At 49.5% G+C, this 13,076-nt stretch overlaps 1 protein-coding gene and 1 long non-coding RNA gene across 2 annotated transcripts in view; one reads left to right on the top strand and one right to left on the bottom strand.

The window, feature by feature from the left end:
• The window catches only part of LOC116560053, a 21,813-nt gene extending 9,711 nt beyond the window's left edge, over positions 1 to 12,102 (bottom strand). The window contains exon 1 of the long non-coding RNA XR_004272764.1: positions 12,090 to 12,102. This is a non-coding gene — a long non-coding RNA (uncharacterized LOC116560053). The remainder of the gene's footprint in view (positions 1 to 12,089) is intronic.
• The window catches only part of CACNA1E (calcium voltage-gated channel subunit alpha1 E), a 502,806-nt gene continuing 493,366 nt past the window's right edge, over positions 3,637 to 13,076 (top strand). The window contains exon 1 of the mRNA XM_032291227.1: positions 3,637 to 4,057. The gene's annotated coding sequence lies outside the window, so the exon portion shown is untranslated. The remainder of the gene's footprint in view (positions 4,058 to 13,076) is intronic.

The following is a 13,076-nucleotide window of genomic DNA, read 5'->3' as shown; positions in this document are numbered from 1 at the left end:
TCAGGCACTGTTAGAGAGAGGACCACAGAATCAGGCACTGTTAGAGACAGAGAGAGGACCACAGAATCATGCGTTGTTAGGGCCAGAAGGAACCAGAGCAGACATCCACAAGCCCCTCATTTTAAAGATAAGAAAATGGAAGCAAAGAAGGGCTAATTCGCTAGAGTCCCAAAGGTGTTTAGCTGGAATGCTGACTGAGGAGCCTAGATCTCCGGCTTCCCGTGGGTTGGAGAGAGAGGAGACAGAGGGAGACAGGTGGGGGGAGAGTGGAGTCAGAGAGGGAGGGAAGAAAGTGAGGTAAAAGCAGTTGGTTCACGGGCATCTCATTGTCAGGATTATGGTGCGGAGTGAGAGCAGGGAAAGTTTAGGTGACATCTCACCTGGGTTTCTTTCTTTTCCTTTCCCCTCTACCTTTTCCTCTTTCTCTCTTTCCCTTTCCAACCACATCCTGCCTACAACTAGATGTCAGGGAACTGGTTGCCATGGCTACTAAATGGCATTCAAGCGAGTTGAATTATTAAACCAGGGTCTTTTCTTTGAAGCCCTGGTCCCAGTATGAAGTCCCCTTAGGAGGCGCCATGTGGGGTGCAGGTCTGGGCCAGGGTGCTTTCTTGTGAGTCGGGCTGAAAATTGAGAGGACAGGGAGTGTGTCTCGAGCGCTGGGTTCTTTCCCTTGCTAGATGGATAAAGGTCTGGGGCTGGGCGGAGGTGTATCAGCACAGGTGAGGGATGGAGAGAGACAGGCCAGTGTGCTCCTGAGCAGAATTCTTGCATCCCAGCCTACTTCCCCTACCTCCTCCGTCTAGAGCAACAGCCACAACTCATTCAAATGGGTCAAGAACCAAAACCAATATTTTTGTTATGTCTGAAAGGACATCATATTGTTCTAATTAGTTGTTACTTGTAGCCAGAGAAGGAAGAAATAAAATGGCAGGTATGTCTGGGGGGGTCATACTTGGGCATCTGGCATTGAGCCACCTGCACAGATAGGTAAAGGGAATGGGTCATGGAATCATCCAGTTGGTGAGCATCCCATGCTCCCAATTGTATGAATGGGTTGTCAAGGACAGTCTTGTTTGTGGGCACAATTGCTGTTTGTTTTGATGGTGGAGAGGGGTGGGTATGGATGCTATGCTCTTTAGGAGATTCTAAGCCAGGAAAACCATCAGCCGTCTGGTATACTAGCGCTTTAAACTTTTTCATTAAAAAAAAGAAACCCACACATTGCAGTGTGAATGCCCCTGCTATGGGATGTGGGGAGAAGCCCTCGGAGGCTGGAGACAGCACTATGTGTGTATGTTGGGATAGTGATGGGGGCATGAAGAGTATATTTTGGGGTTCATGGAGTCATTCTCCTTCCCTCTGAGCTCCAACAGATTCTGAGGTGATTTCCTAAAGTGGGAAAATCTCTTCCTCTCCTTCACCATATTGTGCTTCTGTCCTGGGAGTTCAAATCCTAGGGCCAGGGAATCTGCAGACTTCTTCTCAAGGGCTCAAGAGAGGCCCCCACTTGTATCCTTATGCTTGAACAGAAAAACTAACCAACCAAACAATCTTTTGATATGGGAAACCAGACCTCCAAGACTGTTCTAACAATCTGTCAGCCTCTGGGAAACTGACATGTAGCCCTGATTTTTTTCCTAACGCCCTGCCGGAACATTTTTTTTTTCTTTTTAACGTCACGCTAAAGCCTAGCTTTCTGAAGTCTGATTGAGAGACTCAATTCTTTTCAGGCTTGGTGAGAATTTTCGGGACCTACCTGGTCTTGGCTCCTCACAGCACGAATCTCTCAAGCAGACCTTCTGCGGGTAAATGGGGAACTAACCAAGCAGGGTGCATAGCTGCCCCTTTTCCTGCCCCAGCGAAGAGGAAAGGTGACAGGAGCTGTTGGCATCATGGCTATTTAGTTCCCTTCAGTGCACGTTTCCACTGTGTGCCAGGCTCTGCCCTCAGCCAGGGAAGCTCACAGCCAAGTACAAGGGCCAGCTGTCGTCATTCAGCGCTGGCCACCCACAAACAAGGCCTTCTGAGGACTTGACCAATCTGGGCCAAGGCTAAGCTTAAGCAGTAAGAGCCCAGAGGGAAGGCTGGGCGCGGTGGCTCATGCCTGTAATCCCAGCACTGTGAAGCCGAGGCAGGCGGATCACGAGGTCAAGAGATCCAGACCATCCTGGCCAACATGGTGAAAGCCTGTTCTCTACTAAAAATACAAAAATTAGCTGGGCACGGTGGCGTGCGCCAGTAGTCCCAGCTACTCAGGAGGCTGAGGCAGGAGAATTACTTGAATCCGGGAGGTGGAGGTTGCAGTGAGCCGAGATTGTGCCACTGCACTCCAGCCTGGCACCTGGCAACAGAGTGAGACTCTGTCTCAAAAAAAAAAAAAAAAAAAAAAAAAAAAAAGAAAAAGAAAAAAAAAAAGTGGAGAGAGAAAGAACGCTCCTCTTTCCCTCCCTCCTCCTTCCCTGCGGCTCCCTTCTCTTCTTGTCCCTTCCAATCCCACGGGCTCCTCTTCTTTTTCTGGAGCCCCTCTTTTCTCACTCAGCTCCTGGGGGAGAGGAGGCGGTTGTTTATAAAGCCACCTGTCAGAACCCCCCCAGGGACCCCATTGGGAGTTAAGTGTTAAGATGGGTGGGTGGGACGGAACGTCATCACCTGTAGGGTTCTGGGATACTTTTCTATTATTTTTGAGGAAAAGATATGCAGAGAGCCATATGGGGGAGAGGATACCCTAGAGGGATTCCAGTCTAGGAAGCCTTGGAAGCTCCAGTTTGACTCAGTTTGGGGGCTGTTGGTTTTTTGTGCTCCTTAACTGCCCCCAGGAAACAGTGTCTCCCGAGAGCCCTCAGCTGGTCCCTGGAGACCTTCAGAGAGCCTCTGGTTCAGTCCACAGGCAGCGAAGAGGCTCTGCATCAGGCTAGGGCCTCTTTTCCTTGGGAAGCATCTGGCTCTGGCTGATCCAGCACGCCCCTCCTTCTCCCTTAACTTGATTCTTGAAGCCCCCAGTTCACTTGCTTCTTTTTGTTTGTTTGCTGGTTTTCTCTGTCACTCTGTCGCCAGGCTGGAGTGCAGTGGCGCGATCTCGGTTCACTGCAGCCTCTGCCTCCCGGGTTCAAGCGATTCTCCTGTCTCAGCCTCCCAAATAGCTGGGTCTACGGATGCGGACCACCATGCCCAGCGAATTTTTGTGTTTTTAGTAGAGACGGGTTTCGCCATGTTGGCCAGGATGGTCTCAATCTCTGGACCTAATGATCCGCCCACCTCGGCCTCCCACAGTGCTGGGATTACAGGCAGGGACGGCCCCCTTGCTTCTTTGTAGATGTAATCATGCTTTCCCTCTCCCTGCCCAGCCAAGCAAGCAGCCAGGACCCTGGTGAGGTCTACGAGTGGGACCCCAGGGGGGCCATCCCGCCCACAAACGAGAATTGTGTTCTCGAGTGGAAATCGCCCGCAGAAGTTTGAGATTATTGAACTTTTCCACAGAAACCCTGACCTAAATTTCTTGATCTCAGACGGTTTACAACACAAATCCCCACCTAAATGAAGCCTGGCGGCGCCCTCCCCACCGCCCCCAGTCCCGGGTGTGCGCGCTCACGCTGGCGTCCTGCTCCCACCCTCCCACCGCTCCCTCGCCGCCTCTCGCGTGCTGCCCGTGTCTGGGCAGCGATCTCTTCTGCTGTTTGGATACAGCTCTCTTCTCCCCTCCTCCTTTGTTAGTCCCCCGGTCTGCCGTCTCTGCGGGGGGCATGTATGGGAGTTCTCTTACTGGTTGCCAGAAATTTCTTTTCCATGGTGTGGGCAGGGGACAGAATTTTTTTTAATTGTCTCTCTTCTCTTTTATTTATTTTGTTCTCCGTTTCTGTCCCTCACCTCCGCCTGCCTTCCTTCCCCGTCCCTTCTGTGGATTCCTCCTTCCTCCTTCAATTTCACCATCTCTCCGCCCGCGTCTTCGCCCTCCCTCCCCCACCCCTTTGCTCTTTTAAAATAATTCAATGATGTATCGGGAATACTAGCACACCCTCTTCATTCAGCTGAGCGCGGGACTCTGCATTAATTCAAGGTAAGCCCCGGGTTCTTGCTGCCGGGACCCGTCTGTCTTGCGCCCCGCGTCCACTGCCTGCTGGGCTGCGCCGCACTCCCTGGCGGTGCCACGGGTCCGGCTCCGGCCCTGCTACCTGTTGTGGGGGTGCGTAGACCTTGGAGATCCGTAGTTGGCCCTAACCTTCTCGGAATCTCCTCTGCACGCGCTCTGTTCTTCCTCTGCATGCCCTGTCAGTCCTTTGCAACTTCCGTGGGAATTGTCCTGACGTGGGAAAGCCCCCGCGCCCTTCAGTGCTTAGGGTGTGAGTGTTGCGTCCCTTGCTGCAGTGCTCAGGGCGGCATCCCGCTCGGGGTTGCACGGTTCTCACCCGGCAGCAAGGCTCTCGCCGCTGGGGAGCAGAGCCAGGCTCCGAGCTGGGAGCAGCCTCGCGCCGGGGTTTTCCGCAAGCCTGGGGGCCTCCGGCGCCGGTTCTGTGCCTCAGGGAGCAGGCAGCTCCGCGGGTCCTCGGCACTGGGAAGTTCTGTGCTGGGATCGCTGGTGGGGAGGGTGCGCGGGGCTGAGCTTACAGTGAAGTTTTGGTGAAGGAAGCTGCAAGCACCTGTGGGGGCGACTCGGGACTGCCGTAGGGTAGGGTGGGATGGGTGTCTACGGAGTTGCGGGTCAGTGCGGGGTCGGGGTGTGGGTCCTTTCCTGGGACAGGGCTGGGAACTGGGGCTCAAAGTGAGGGAGGAAATGGCACAGAGAAAGCCAGGAGGCTGTGGGTGCCTTGCTTTTTGATGAGCTTGAGTCTCCTTGCGTGAGAGGCTTGTGCGTCCTTCCCCAGGGACGGAACATCCAGTTCTCTGTGTTGTTTTGCTTTGTTCCCATGTCTTGGAGAGAATGATGGGAGACACTAACCCACCGACGTCTCCCTTGATATCACAGCTTCCTTCAGGGACTGATGTCACCTCCTGCTATTGGGTCTATGAGTCTGGCTGCTCAGAGCAGGTTATTCAGGCTGTGGGTGGGTGGATGGCCGAGGTCTGGGGGGCTGTAATGGTTCACTGTGTTGGAACACTGATTCGTACTTACTCTTGGGTAAGAATCACACTGTGTCATGGAAACATCATCCTCAGAGGAAAGGCTGGGAGTCAGGAGGGCTCACTCCACAGAGCAGGTTGAACCCAGAGAGGAGTTTTCATGAGAGGGAAGGATGTTTCTGATGCAAAAATAAGAGCATTATCGGGCCGGACGCGGTGGCTCACGCCTGTAATCTCAGTACTTTGGGAGGCCGAGGCGGGTCGATCACGAGGTCAAGAGATCGAGACCATCCTGGTCAACATGGTGAAACCCCGTCTCTACTAAAAATACAAAAAATCAGCTGGGCATGGTGGCGCGTGCCTGTAATCCCAGCTACTCAGGAGGCTGAGGCAGGAGAATTGCCTGAACCCAGGACGCGGAGGTTGAGGTGAGCCGAGATTGCGCCATTGCACTCCAGCCTGGGTAACGAGAGTGAAACTCCGTCTCAAAAAAAAAGAGCATTATCTTATCCCCACTGAGTTCAGAATCAGAGGAAAAGGGGCTTCCTCTCCTGGGGTTGGGATTTGGAGTAGATACCAGGAAAAACCTTCCCATTTGCCATTCCAAGAGGAATTACTAATGGGGAAATAGAGAACTTCCCCTGTAAATATATGGGTCTTGTAGGATGGTGCAGCGATTTCTACCATCTAAAATAAGAAGACTTTTTTTGTCGTTTGATTCCATTATACTGTTCTCTCACATGCTAAGTTTCTGATCAGCTAAGAAGCTCTTTACCACTTTGTAGTATGGCAAAAGCTGTCATTTAGGATTGATTGAGTGTCCAAGTCAGGACATTTCTGAGAGTGGACAGAGATGTTGGTAATAATTACACAAGGCCAGTGAAGACTCCCATACAGATAGAGACAAATGATTGCCCTAAGAGTGACTGTATTTGCATCAGGTTAGAGGCAGGGACAATTCAAGAGGCAGCATGTGTTGCTTTCATGTCATTTGCATCTCGCATCGTTCTTCCTGACTCGAATTTCTAATGGATTTTCTTTCAGTTCCCTCTGAAAATCCAGCTGTCAAATACAAATCTTTTTCCTTTAGGAATACCTTTTTCTCCAGTTACACGGGTCCCTCTGAGATGCCCATTCCTGGAGTACAGCTTCATGCTCTAACTCTTCAGGGATTACAAACCGAGAGTGATTTACATGGAGCTGTTTCTATTCCTCCGTCTGCTTGGTTGTATTTATGAGCCTGCGGCTCCCAGGGGCTGTCCTTCTGCCAGGAATTGTGAGTGTTGTGTTGATGATAGCATGATATATATTGACCCACACAGTCACACGTTGAGCTATTGGATCACTGCTGTCACAGCTCCTCCACTCCTTCAAGGCTAGGGTGTGTATGTCGGGTGTGAGAGAGAAGGAAGAGGAAAAAAAATCCTACACGTCTGGATTTCAAACTGAGAAACTCATGTTCAAGAAGCATCCTATTGCAGAGAAATGTCTGTTTTTTACTTCCTTGCTTGTGTGAGGGAGTGATGAGGATTCTTGGGGATGTGTCAGTCACACCCTCATCCCCCTTGCAGCCCGTGAGTCTGCCAGACAGCTAAGTCCCTGCAGGGCCTCAAAAAGTGTAGTTACCGTTGATTGACTGCTTATTGTTATATTTTCCAGATATTATGCCAAGCAGCTTCCAGACATTTTCATAATTGTTAACCAATCCTATTAAGCAGGTATCTCCATTTTATAGATGAGAAAACTAATGCTCAGAAAAGTTAACTAACTTTCTCAAGTTCACCCAGCTAGTAGGAAGCAGAGCTGGGACTGGGATTTGAACCCAGGCTAGCTGACTTCCTGCACACGAGGTTGACCCTTTGTGCTGAAGTTGATGGGGTCAGCATTTGACTCACAGTTGGTCTCAGCTGCTCAGCCTGGAAGGTGATGGCTGGTTCCAGAGTGGGGTAGATTGGTCAGTCTGCTTGGCCATCCTGCCTAGTTCTTAACTCATGTTGCCCGTTTTTTCTGTCAGCATGTCCTTGCTTGGTGTCTGTCTCAGTCCATTTTGCTTTGCCATAAAGGTAGTACCTGAGGCTGGATAATTTATAAAGAAAAGAGCTTTATTTGGGTTACGACTCTGCAGGCTATACAGAAAAGCATGGTGTCAACACCTGCTTCTGGTGAAGGCTTCAGGAAGCGTTCACTCTTGGTAGGAGGGGAAGGAGCTGGTGTGTGCAGATTACATGATGACAGAGAAGCAAGAGAGAGAGAGAGGAGGGAGGTGCCAGCCTCTTTCTACCAACCAGACCTTACAGCAACTAATAGAAAGAGAATGCATTCATTACCTCGAGGATGGCGCCAAGCCATTCATGAAGGATCTGCCCCCATGACCCAAACACCTCTCACTAGGCCCCTGCCTCCAACATTGGGGGGTCACATTTCAGCATGAGATTTGGAAGGGACGAAGCACCAAACTTCATTGCCTTCCACTCTTTGCCTGGCAGCCTAGATCTCACCTCTGGATCCCAGTCCATTGTCTCATGAGTCCCACCCGGGGTGGCAGAATTGTCTAACGGAAAGGTGGAGCCTGTCTCACCATCTGATTTTCAGGCTTTGTCTGCACCTTAGTTATTGATGCCTGCCTCTCTGGGGATTATAGTTAGGTGAACCCAGTTGTCTTAGAGACTGACCATGGCCTAAATTGGAAAGGGCCTTCCCACCCCTTGGCTTCCCCAGAAGTAGTTCTGTAGACTAGTAGGGGAACCAGACCATCTCTGGTTGATAAGGTGTTGGTTGGGTCCCTCAGATCATCTCTATCACAAAGGCAAAAATAGAGGCTCATGTAGATAATTCCAGACATTGTCATTCCTACCTACCCTGCAGCACAATAATTTACCAGACCAAGAACAGCATGGCTGGGGGGAAAGGAGGCAGGACGGTGATTGGGTCAGGGTGAGGTAGTTAAAGGGTACTGCATGAGAGACTTCATTTCTACTTGACTCAGCCCCACTAAGAAGCCGTGTGACCTTGCGCAAGCCACTAACCTAGTTGGGCCTCATTTAATTTGCCTGAAAATGAAGGTTGGGAAGATGCCTTGCAGGTATTTTCTAGCTTTAGCAGTGCCACAGTTCAAGGTGGCTTTCTTCTCTGTGCTCTGTAAATCCTAGGCAGAGCCATGCCTTTTCTCTTCCCCTCTATCGGTGGAGGGTAGACGGGGCAGATGGGGCTGATGGACAGGAGTTAGATGGAGGGCCATGGAGGAAATCTCCTGGGTGGAGCAGCGACTGCCCTTGGTCTCTTGTGGGCAGGCCTCAGCCTGGCTCTGGTCTAGAAAATGGGGTAGCTCATCTGGGCAGGGATGAGCAGACGAGTTGCTGGCATATATTACTTTGCATCCCCAATAAGTGATGGAGAATTGGGAAAAGCAGGAAATACAGTACTATACTAACAGCCGTCTGCAATATGCCCTGAATGATGATCTGAGCAGTGGGGGAATGGGGTGGGGGTGAGAGGCAGGACAATGGGAGAAAGAGAAACATGTTCTTTGTCCTCCTGGTGCTGACAGTGTGGGGGGAACCTGGAACTAGGCCACTGGACCAATTATGCATGTTACAAATCATAAAGCCATTTGGCCCCAAAAAGCCCCTTGCAAAACCAATGTTACAAACAGTTGTAACAAATGGTTAGAGTTGTTTATGTGCAAATCAAGTACCTTCCTAACAGAAGCAAAGATGAGTGGTACCTTTCTCATTGTAACCTGGAAAACTGGTGTTACGAATGTCATCCTCATCCCTGACATGAGGATTCAAGAGGGTTCTATTGTCTGCAATACATGCATGGACTTGGAGGAGTTGCGCTGAATGAGGTTCTAGAATGGGCTCCCCCAAGGAAACACCTTTCCGTTTATGTTCACATGGTATTGCTTTGGAAGATTCAGTCTCTGAATCACAGGGCCTTTGTAACTGTGTGCACTACAGTTGAAAAATAAAATTTCCTCCATAAACACTAGTCTGTGATTGGGGTGAAGAGAGAGTGCTCTAGATTCTCAGTGTAGAATTAGTAGTGACAGCAGCAGCTGAATGGGGCTGAGGGCACAGCCCCTGGGAGCACCAGGATGAAGGTGTGATACTATCTTGGGCACAGCTGCCTGTGGCACAGGAGGGCATCTGTCCCTGTGAGTTTTCATAAAATTTCTAACCTGGGTAAAAAAAATCTGGGGCTGCACTGATGGACACACGTCTTATTGTTGAAAATATCACTGTAGTTGCAAAAATGCAACTTGATATCAAAGTAGTTCTCTGCGCCTTGCTATCTTGCAGAAGGTATCTGTGTGTATGCCTCTCTTAAGTATCTTTTGGGATTCCTTCCCCCTTCTCAGGAACCAAATGTGTACACGTTCTTTTTCCAGAAGGAATGGAAAAATAAGGATGAAAATGACATGGTTCTTTCTCTTAGGTGATTGGTTTCTAAGTATTTCTTTTATCAAATTACATATTTAAGAAAGTATTTCTTTTATCAAATTATATATTCTCTGACCCTGGCATAGTGGATCGGGTTTTGTTCTAATCCATACTAGCTGTATGACTGTGAGAAAAATCACTTAAACCTGCTGGGTCTCCACTTATTAATACACAGGCACATAACTGTCTTTCAGAGAAGGGAACCTGGAGCCAATGGTCACCTGAGGCCCCTTCCCACGTTAAGATCATTGACTGTCATCTGATTCTGTCTCCCTCCCCTTCTCTCTCTTCCTCTATTCTGGTCTCCCTCTCTTACCCTTGACTTGTTACATAATAGAATTTTTTTGTTTGCTATATTTACTGAATAGGAATTTTATTCTTTGTTCTTAATTTAAAAGGCTGTGAGGAACATTTTACATTTCTGCTTCTGAAAAGAAGGTAAATTGAGTTACTCTTGACTTGTTTAGTTCTTGATTGATGTTTTCTCGAATGTAATGATCTTAAATACAAAAAAGTTCCACCCTATCCTTAGTGAAGGGTTTCCCAATGACAAGTGAACACGCATCCAACTTCCACCTTTCTGTTTTTTTCTTGGATCTCAGACTGGGTTAATGAGCTTCGATGCTGAAGTCTGAGAGTCCTAGATTCGTCCAGTCAAGGAAAGTCAGCCTCCCAACCTCAGAACCTGAGCCCTGGTTCAGAGCAGCTCCCATGGTGACTGGAGAGGAAGGGGCCTGGGCTTGGGGGGGCAAAGCCCCTGATGTGTGCTCAGTTCTGTCACTGGGTGAAAAATCACTTAGCTTCTCCCCGCTTTTCACTTCCTTTCTTCTACTCTCCTTTCCCCTCTTCCCTCTTTCTGCAAATGTGTCCTGAGTGCCTGTTCTGGGCCAGGCACTGACTTGGATACTGGGAATAGAGCGGTGAACAAGACAGCCAAATATACTACTGTTGTGGAATTTATATTCTATTGCAGGAAGAGAGAAACCATACATAGATAAGTAGATTGTTAAAAAAAAATCAGACCATAATGAATGGCATTCAGAGAATTAGTAGAGGGTGATGTGGCAGTGACAGGGTAGCACTTTAGATTGTAACATCAGGGAAGGCTTCTGAGGAGGCAATATTTAAGCCAAAGATCAGAATGATAAAAATGAAATAGGATCTATATCACCAATTCTCTATGGCTATTGGGAGGAATAAGTTAAATTGTATGCAGAAGTGTTTCAGAGACTATGAAATGAATGCAGCACATTTTCTATCTCATTGGGGAAAATTCTTTGAGGTCAAGCATTGTGATTAATTAATATTTGCAGTTTCAGTACCTAGTGTGGTAGTGAATGTAGGATGAATTAAATCATAAATGTAAATCGGGAGTTCAGAGCAGATGTTTAAGAAATAAATTAGATGATGCCTAGGACAGGCCTTTGTGGGAAGAAGATCCTGTTCCTTCTGCTCTTGGCACTGCTGGGCTTTCCTGGATGTTTGCATCCGTGAAGCCCTGGGAGAGTGAAGGAGGTTCCCTGGGTTTACAGGATACCGAGGGATGGAGCGGGACAGGCAATACTGCAGGAGTACAGTTTCTGAGGAAGATCCAGGCTGCTCTTCTTCCTTCTCAGGGTCTTCTTAATGCAGAGCAGACAGGGGTTAACTTAGTGGAAACTGGGAAGAGATGCCCAGGCCTCCTTCTGCCTCCCGCATGTGGGAGGGTGGCTGTTTTCCCCACGCTGCCCAGGATGAGGACTGCGTAGCCTTTACCTTCCTCCAGTGCTGCCACAGCTCTCTCTTCTCCCCAGCCCAAGGTGGGGCTCACTGGGTTCAGAGGGGCTCTCAGTCCACCCTGCGAACTGCAACTCTGAAAACCTGCTCCCCTCCTCCCTCTACCTGCCCTCTGGGAGGGTTGAGTCAACACAGCGTACCTCCTGCACCCAGAGCCGTGAGTCACAGTTGTTCAAACACGGAGGTGTGAATCACTCAGCTTCCAGCCTTTGAGATGTCTTGGGTGACAGCTGAGGGAGAAGACTGTGTGTGTCTCTGCCCCTCACTTCCCTTTGGCTTCCTGCACTTAGGCCCTAGATCTCAGACCTCACGGGCCACAAGACCAGTCTGGGGTTACACTCACACGAGAGGGGTCCTTAGGAAGAACATCCTGTCCCAAGGTGTGGTTCCTGGACCAGCTACATCACCACCCCTGAGAACTTCTTAGGCATTCAAATTCTCATGCCCAGTCCCAGATGTCCTGAATCAGAAACTCGGGACGGGGCCAAGCACTCTGGGGGTGGGGTCAAGCACTCTGGGGGCGGGGCCAAGCACTCTGGGCGGGGCCAAGCACTCTGGGGTGGGGCCAAGCACTCTGGGGGTGGGGCCAAGCACTCCAGGGGAGTCTGATGCACATAAGTTTGGGAACCTGTGTTAGAAGGATAACTGAAGGGACTTATTGGGTGTGGAGCATCTGGCATGTGCCAGAAACTAGATATACTGTACACCTCTTTGAGGTATAGGAATTGTCATTTCTGTTTTATAGTTGAGCAGAAAGGCCTGTGGAACCCGAGATCATAGGTGGTAGATCCTGAGTTTGACTCCAGTCTTGACTTTGAAGCCAGAATTATTGTGAGTTCTGGACCCCTCATTACAATGCAAATATTTCTGAAGACATCTGTTACTAATCAGTAACATCGTAGTGCTAATTCCTGTCCTGACCATTTACAATAAACTGCGGAGAGGAGAGCTGGCCAGCCCCGAGAAGGAGGCTGGGATACCTCGGTGGTGTCTCATGGGTGCTCCCACTGCTTGGCAGTTTCTCCTCCGGTTATCTCTGGCTGAGCTCCTCCTCCAGATGGCACTGAGCGACTGATCCGTAAATGCAGGTGCTTCCCAGTCCACCCTGGTCCTGTTAGCTACTTATGGTCCACACATCCCTCCCTTTGCTTCAGCCATTGCTCATATGCTGGTGACTTCCAAATTTGTGTTCCAACCTAGGATTCTCTTTTGAGTTTCAGGGTTTCTCTCCAATGGAATACTAGATGTTTATGCTTCAATACCTCATAATACCTCAACTCACCTGTCTAAAACTGAATCCATCTTCATTTCCCAAGTCTTGTCCTCCTCCCACGTAGCCTCTTTCAGCAAGTGGTACCACCTTCCGTCCTGTTGCCCAGGAAAGAAATCTAGGCATCATTTGTGACTCTTCTTCCTCCCTTTTGCCCTGACACCTGCCCTGCCCTGGCCCACCCCACGGCGGCCTGGCTCACAGTTGCTTATCCCGATTCCTTGATCCCTTCAGGCTGTCCTGGGTTCTTCTCCTTGTGCCCTTGGCATCCTGTGCTTACCTCTGACCCTGTGCTTCTTAGGTAGTGTTGTAACTGTCAGCCTCACCTGTGCTGAGATCCTTGATGGCGAGGATTGTATCTTATCTATGTGTCTCCAATGCTTTTCCCTTAGTAGGTGACTGATACGTTTACTGAATACATAAACAAGTAAAGAAGCTACCCTGGAACCTTTGGCAAATCCTGATTCTCCTTCCCTTTGTTGCAGTACAGTATCCCCTGTGATGGGGTCATTGTGCTCCCCAGCTATGAC

Source organism: Sapajus apella, unplaced genomic scaffold, assembly GCF_009761245.1.
Source record: "Sapajus apella isolate SASKATOON/1434 unplaced genomic scaffold, GSC_monkey_1.0 scaffold25, whole genome shotgun sequence".
In the NCBI taxonomy this organism is placed as follows: Eukaryota; Metazoa; Chordata; class Mammalia; order Primates; family Cebidae; genus Sapajus; species Sapajus apella.
This window is presented reverse-complemented; position numbering and strand designations above follow the sequence as displayed.